Raw genomic sequence first — 7,907 nt, 5'->3', positions numbered from 1 at the left:
ATTCCCAAAGTTAGTATTGGGAGGCTTTGTAACAATTACACTCTGGGATTGAAAATAGGGGGACACCATGCTTTGTTGGTTCCACTCTTTACTTGACTTGCTGATTCCCAAAGTTAGTATTGGGAGGCTTTGTAACAATTACACTCTGGGATTACACAGGGATTTCTCTATCCCCCATATTGCTTAACATCTGCATGAAATGACTGGAAGAGATCAGGAAGTGGATGACACTTAACTTTGTTTTTCCTTAACAGCTGAGTTGGGTGAGTAGGTGGGTGTGTGGAAGTCCTGAATAGGTGTTTGGAAAAGGTAATGAGGTGGGTGAGTTCCAATAAACTGAATTCTAACAAAACTGAATTGCTGTTGGACAATGACAAAGCTGCTTGAGGACTGAAGTGTTAGTGTGTCCTGGAAGAGGCTGCCCTTCCCCTGATTGAACAGGTCCATAGTTTGGGGGTGCTGCTGAATCCTAGGTTATGGTTAAAGGCTTGTGTTTCTTCTGTGGCACACTTTTTATCAGCTTCAGCTGATACACCTGCTATGCCAGCCTTGAAAAGTACGGTCTGGCCATGGTGATTCTTGCTCTCTTATCTGGGTTGAATAACTAATGCTTTCTATGTGGTTCTGTGTTTTAAACCTGTCTGAAGAATTTAGCTTTCAAAATGCGGCAGCAACATTCTAGTGTAGGGTACAGTATTGCCTTTATTAATTTATTTCGTTACATTTATGAATTGCTTAATCCCCACAACGGTGGGGTTCTAGGTGATGTACAAGATAAAACTATCAAAACCATAAAAACATATCCAATATATTATACCACAGTTAAGAGCAAGTAGCGAATTTTATTTTCCTGTGAGTCCCTCCCGTTACTGGTCTGTGAGTGCTTCATGGCCACAGGAGGGAGAATCCTCAATCAAACACCTGGCGGAACATCTCTGCTTTACAGGCCCTACGGAATTGCATAAGATCCTGCAGGGCCCTGGTGTTATTTGGCAGAGAGTTTCACCAGGTCGGGGCCAGGGCCAAGAAGGCCCTAGCCCTGGTTGAGGACAGCCAGATATCTCTAGGGCTGGGGACCCACCAGCAAGTTGTTCTGTGAAGAGCATCGTGCTCTGGTGGGGGTGTAATGGAAAGATCTGCACTGGCTGCTAGTTTCCTTCTAGGCACAATTCTGGGCTTTAATTATAACCTTTTGGCTCTAAATGGCTTCAGGCCAGGGTTACTTGAAAGGCCATCTCATTCTTTGCTGTCTAGCCTTCTGGTTGAGATCTGCGTCCAAAGCCCCCTGCCTTCAGAGTTGAGGTGGGTGCCAACCAGAGATCAGTGATTGCACCTTGCCTATAGAATGACCTTCCCTTAGAGGCTCACCAGGGGCCTAGCTTGCATTCTTCTGGTGCTATACCAAAACAGACTTTTTTCACATGTTTTTACTTAAGGGGTTCAACTTTTTAAAACTGTGTTAGTTTGTTTCAAGCCTGAAAATAATAAGGTTCTTTTTAAACTGCTAAATGTTTTATGATGTTTTTATGCTCTGATGGGGCTTTAATAGCATATTAATTGTTAATAGCTTTTATGGTATGTTCTGTTTTTATTATAGTTTACTTTGTAAGGTGCTCAAAGCAGCATCTCTGGAATGGCTGCACAGATATTGTATAAAAAAATAAATAAATGAAGAATAATGTATCATCATCTGTCCATCTAGTATATTCTTTGTAGTTGCTGAATGCCCCAGGATCACTTGAGTAACTTGTCAGAAAACCCTGCAAGTGAAGTAATTGCACTCCTTGAGTCCCATGCTTCTACAATGAAATGACAAATGAGGACTATAGAACTGGCAGTGCATGAAGCACTCATTTGGAAATAAACAACTGGGCAAATGCCTTCAACACCAACTTGCACAGTGCCCAAGCGGGACATATTCTACAAGCGCTCAACAAATCTCAGACACCAGGTCACCATGACAACTAGAAATTTCATTGTGGTATTTAGTATTTTCAGCAGTGATTTTTTGGAAGCGTTTTTATGATGACAGCTAGGCTTACCCCTGTATTATTTTAGTGTATCTCATAGTCAATGTGGCTTCATCAGCAGATACATGAATCCACAGATCGTGTCATGTAGACACAAAAGATATTTCTACAAACCTAGCGAGAGACCCAGGTTTGCAGAGAAATCCTGAAAGTTTTTTTAGGGGGGGGGGGTTAACCAGAAACCCAAAGAGAGAACAGTTGTCTGCGCAAGCACACACTACTGTTCTTCAGAGGCAGGATGTGCCAGAGGAGGAGGTTGGGGGAGAATGAGCAGAAGCCACTGGCCTCTGTACCACTCAGCCTCTGAGCTGGCATAACTGGACAGGGGTGGGGGAGGAGAGACAGAATCTCCCAGCCCTCACTGCTGTTGAGGTGTCAATGCTTTTCCTGTCCAAGGTGGCAGTGCTTAAGATGAGCAAGTGGATGGTGGAACTCCCCAGCTATCCCTGCTACTAAGGAGACAGTGCTCCTTCCTTCTGGGCCCTCCTGAGGTGGCAGTGTTGTAGGTGGACAGGAGAGGGGGCACTGGTGTTATTGCTGTCCCTGAACACTGAGGTGGCAGTGCTGGCTGTGGAGGGAAGGAGTAGAAACCCAAGATGCTGTGGGTATAGTCTAGTGAGTGTGTGTGTGTGAAGGCTGTCAGAAGAGTGGAGGAGCAAGAGAAGGGGAAAGAGAAACAGAGAAGGAGTAGGGGTTAGGGGAGGAAAGCAAAATCAGGGTGAATGGGATGCCCCCTTCCTGCAAGGTCCTTGTGGGTCCCCATTTGTTAATTATTTATGTACAATTTCCAAAGGGTGGCCTCTATCTGCGGATATCCAAATGTATGGATTGGGACCACACTGACGCTCAGATTATTCTGCAAACCTGGGGAGTACCCTTAAAATACATCGAGGGAGTTAAATTCCCTTCCCCCAACATCTTTTTTTCCCTAGCTCTGGAGAAAGCAGATGCCAGGAGCCTCTCTGGACTTGGCTGTATCAGTGTCCAGGAGCCTCTCTGAGCCTGGAGCAGCTCCCAGAGCCTGAGGATACTTATATCTGGTGACTGCAGCTGTGAATGGGCAAGATGGATCTTTTTACAAACCTCAGCAATGCCCCAGGTTTACAGAAAAAATATGAAATATTAAAAAATACATCAGGAGTTTAAAAAACCCAAATCATAAAAAAGAATGCTTGTAGCTTTAACAAATGGATTCCCATAATGGTCATTGCTAGGTAACCACAGCATTCCAAGGCTTGGTTTCTGTGAGTGAAAGGCAGGGGGAGGGATCCTTTAAAGGTAGGTTGGCGAATAGCTGCGAAGGCAAAAATGAGGCAGGAAAAAGAGCTGAGGATATGGGGGTTGACAGGAGGAGTGAGAGGAAATAGTATAGGCAGGGGGATACAGGTAAAACTGAAGTGTCCTCCACAAGTACTCCCTACAACTGGGCCATAGTTTCCCTAGGTAGTGGCTGCTGGGAGCGGAGAGGGAACCCTGAAGAGAAAGGGACAGATAAATGTAGGTTTGCTGTTGGTTGGGAAGGGGAGAAGGAAAAGGGGGAAGCTGTGGGAGTTTTCGAGGAAGGGAAAATAATGTGTGGGGGATACAGGGGGGAAAGAGAAGCCTCCCACAGGTCCTTGAGTGTTCCCTACCTTGCAAGTGGGGCTGGCCCAGTGGCTGGCACCATAAACTGGGCCATAGTTTTCCTAGGCAGAGGCTGCTGGGGAAGCAGAGAGAAAGCTGAAGATAGAGGAGGATAAATGTGGGTTGGCTGTTTGGTGGGAAGGAGAGAAAAAAGCAGGAAAAGGGGGAGAGCCTATGGGGGCTTTCAGGAAAGAAAAAGAGGAAATAGTGGGGTTGAGGGAAATGAGATGCCTCCCACAAGCTCTTGTGGGCTTCTGCTTTTATATGACATTCTCAGTGTGGCAAAATCTGTGGATACTTAAATCTGGAGACCGGAGCCATGAATAAAGACAGATCTTTCTACAAATCTGAGAAAAAGCCTTAGGTTTGTAGAAAAATCTAAAATCTTCAAAACACATGCACATTGGGGGTGGGTTAAACCCCCCCCCCCCAAATAATAGAAGCGGGACCTGTAGGTTTAAGAAATGAGTGGCTAGCACTGCACAACTGGGGCATGGTTTTCCAGGGTAGAGTAGGAGGGAAAGCTGAAGACCTTGGGGGTAGGGAGAGAAGAGAGGTTGAATGGTGAGTGGGAAAGAGAATGAAGCAGGAAGAAAAGAAGAAGAGAAAAGTTTGAATTTATACCCCGCCCTTCAGTACCCAAAGGCTTACAATCTTGTTTCCCTCCCCCTCCCCAAAACAGACACCCTGTGAGGCAAGTGGGGCTGAGAAAGCTCTTTCAAGAACTGCTCTTGAGAGAACAGCTCTGAAAGAACTTATGACTGCCCCAAGGTCACACCAGTAGCTGCATTTGGAGGAGTGGGAATCAAACCCTGTTCTCCCAGATTAGAGTCTGCGCTCCTAACAAGTATATCACACTGGCTCTATAAGGGCTTTCAAGGAAGGGAAAGAAGAAATAGTGGGGGAAGGGAAAATGAGATGCCCTCAGCTAGTTCTTGTGGGTCCTTTGCTTATGTATGTTTATACCACAGTAGTTTTGTAATAAATGGATAAAATTACAAGAAATTGAAGTGCATAGTCGTAGGTTTTGTGGTTCCAGTAATTAGAAAATAGGGTCATTAAAATACAAAAGTTTGAAGGCTAAATTTTTTTAGGTACCAGATTTATTTTATGGCTGAGTTCTAGAATGAAAGAAAATTTGTCAAGGCCTGTATTCTACATTTTTGCTAGTGTGAAATAGTGCTTGCTGCATCACTCCTTCTTGACCTTTTTAGATCTGCACAAATTCAGAACTCACTTGCTAGTACTATCAAACTCCCAACTGGAATGATCTAGTTATGGTTAATCCTTAATGCAGCAAATATCACTGTGCTTTAGTTCTGAAAGAGTACTTTATCAGAAGATCATAGAGAGCCAAATTGTTAATCAATATTAGCATAATAGGAGCAAATGAGCAACGAAGGTGGTTACTCCCCCACCTTTGCAGTATCACTGGACCAGCAACTGCTGGCTGTCCATGCCTTGACTTGTTGCCTTTAGTTTTGGTGGAGAATTCTAGTGTTCCGTCTCATTCAGTTAAAATATGTCATTGTTCAGTATTTTTTTGATAAGTCTATGTTCTTACCATAATAGTTGTGCAGCAAACCTGTGCAACTCACCAACCTGCCACAAGCATAACAAACTTACCTAGGATTGCAGAAACAGGGAGGAAGAAAACAGAAAATTTATTGAACCTGATGACCTGCATTTTGTGTCGCAAGCTTTTTTTTTTTTTAATGGCTTAGAACAGGGGTCTATAACCTTGATGAACTTATGGGCACTACTGGACTTTTGAAAAATACAGAGTGGTTGCCACCACAAAGTGGCTTCCTTTGAAAACACAACCACCCATGAGATGTCTGCCAGAGGGGCTGGGCCATTCACAGACTACGGCTGGATTTACTTGAAAGGAAGCATGAACTGGAAGGCACAGGAACATAGACAGGAGCTTGACCTCTTCCCACTTGGCTTTGCTGGACTGCAGTCGAGCCAGACAGGAGAGTCGGGGTGGTGCACGGTCTCTCTCTGCCACTTCTGGAACAGGCTCTGATGTGAGAGAGGAGAATGCTCCCCATGTCATATACCCCAGTGGAAAATGAAGCAAAAAAGAAGTTGTCTTCCTTTGAGTAAATACGGTAGTTTCCAAATGGGTGCTTCCTGAAGTCACACAGTTGGAACACCACCTGTTCAAGTGAGGCAGAAGAAAAGTGGGATTAGCTGTTCACTGTGGGAAAGATGGAAGTTGGCATCAAGAGACACATTGGAGATTCCATGGTGGCCAATGGCCATGGGCACCACATTTAGGATTACTAAATTAGAAGATAGTGCAATTTAACATATTGGATCTGGGCAAAGAGCTAAGTTGTGCTAGGATTGTAGGTGGAACATAGAGAATTGAGACTCAATGGTGGGCACTAGAGGCTAAGAACAATATGTAAAACATTCTGAAGACATGCCTCTTTCGTCTCTCCATTTCACCTCTCCCCATGCTTGTGATTATGTCATCATTTCTAAATTGGTTGGAGCCTTTGTGGATGGATTGGGATAGATTTTGGGGAGGACTACCTGTTTATTGAATTTGGGTGTGATTTTGTGGTCGTGGTATAACTTGTTTTTGGACCTATCAGTTTCTATTATAAAAAGACATTCGGTTTCCCATTCAGTATATCCTATCCCAAGGTGTTTAGAAGAAGAGAAGAAAAGATTGGATTTATACCCTGCCCTTCACTACCCAAAGGTGTCTCAGAGCGGCTTACAAACTCCTTCCCCTCCCCACAACAGACACCCTGTGAGGTAGGTGGGGCTGAGAGAGCTCTTGACAGAAACTGCTCTTTTTCAAGAACAGCTCTTATCAGAACTACGGCTTGCCCAAGGTCATCCGACCAGGTGCAAGTGGAGGAATGGGGAATCAAACCCGGTTCTCCCAGATTAGAGTCCACGCACTTAACCACTACACCAAACTGGCTCTCACACCAAACTGGCTTTACATTGGGTTGTTGGTTTGTTACATCTTCTGAAAAATCATGGAATTGGATATAAAGGGCTATGTGCAGATTGTTCATGCAGTGGATCTTTCCCATGTCCTTCATGGTGCAGCTCCCTATGTCTCTCAAAACCCCAGTCCTGAGAACTGGGGCAACCTCAGTTATTATGGGATGTGGTAGTAGGGTCAAGGATTTGGCTCCACCCCATAGAGTTAAAGATGTGAAAGTTTGGGCCGGGGGAGGGGGATGGAACTGTGAAAGAAAAAAAACTATTTGTTTCTCTCTCTGGAAAAATAGGGAATTTTGGGGAGGATTTAAAAAAACTCTGATATTGTTTTCTTTTGAAATGAGTGAAATACTTTTTAGACAAGGTTTTACTCAGAATGTGTAGTATGAAGATCTTAATGTAAGACAAGCAATTTTTTTCCCTGTCAGGTCACAAGCCCTTTATGGCAATTCTGTAGCATTTCAAGGCAAGAGATGTTCAGTGGTGGTTTGCCATTGCGTGCCTCTGAGTAAGAACCCTGGTATTCCTTGGTGGTCTCCCATCCAAATACTAGCCAGGGCTGACTGTTTAGCTTCTGAGATCTGATGAGTTTAAGCTATCCTGGGCTATTCTGGTCAGGGCACCACAGGATCAAAGAAGGGTAATTACCGTATATATTTTCAAAGATCTATGTATTTAAATCTGACGGATTTTATACATAATATGATATAACATATGAATACAATGCATTACTGAATGAATGAATGAATTGAATTTATTACAGCGCATAGCCAGCATTACTGAATAGGCTAGCATTTTCACCATCACAAAATTTAAGTCAGTATCCAAATATGATGCTAGTCATATTGTGACAATTAGACTTTTCTTGTTCAAATAATAACTGTCTTTTATTTTCTATAACATGTGTATTTTTAATAATAATAATAATAATAAAAATAATAATAATAATCATTATCATCTTTCAATTTATTAATCGCTCAATCCTGCAGAGCTGCTGGCTCTGAGCGATTTACAGCTACTCAATTCACAAGGGACTAACAATGCTTTATATGGGTAAGGGAGGACAACACATACAATCTTTACATAGCACACGTTTTGCAGCCGACGGGGATTAGTTCAGCTGCAATTCAGACGTGATCCGGACGGCATTTTTCCCACTCAGCTTGGCTTGGCTGGATGACGTCAGCTCTTCCTCTCCAGGACTCTTTGGGTCGCAGCTCCATACTGCCACCGCCAGGCCGAAACGGCCCATTACAGGCTTCTTCGCGCCGGAGAGATCTTCTA

Source organism: Gekko japonicus, unplaced genomic scaffold (genome assembly GCF_001447785.1).
Source record: "Gekko japonicus isolate JY-2015 unplaced genomic scaffold, Gekko_japonicus_V1.1 scaffold1810, whole genome shotgun sequence".
NCBI lineage: Eukaryota > Metazoa > Chordata > Lepidosauria > Squamata > Gekkonidae > Gekko > Gekko japonicus.
This window is presented reverse-complemented; position numbering follows the sequence as displayed.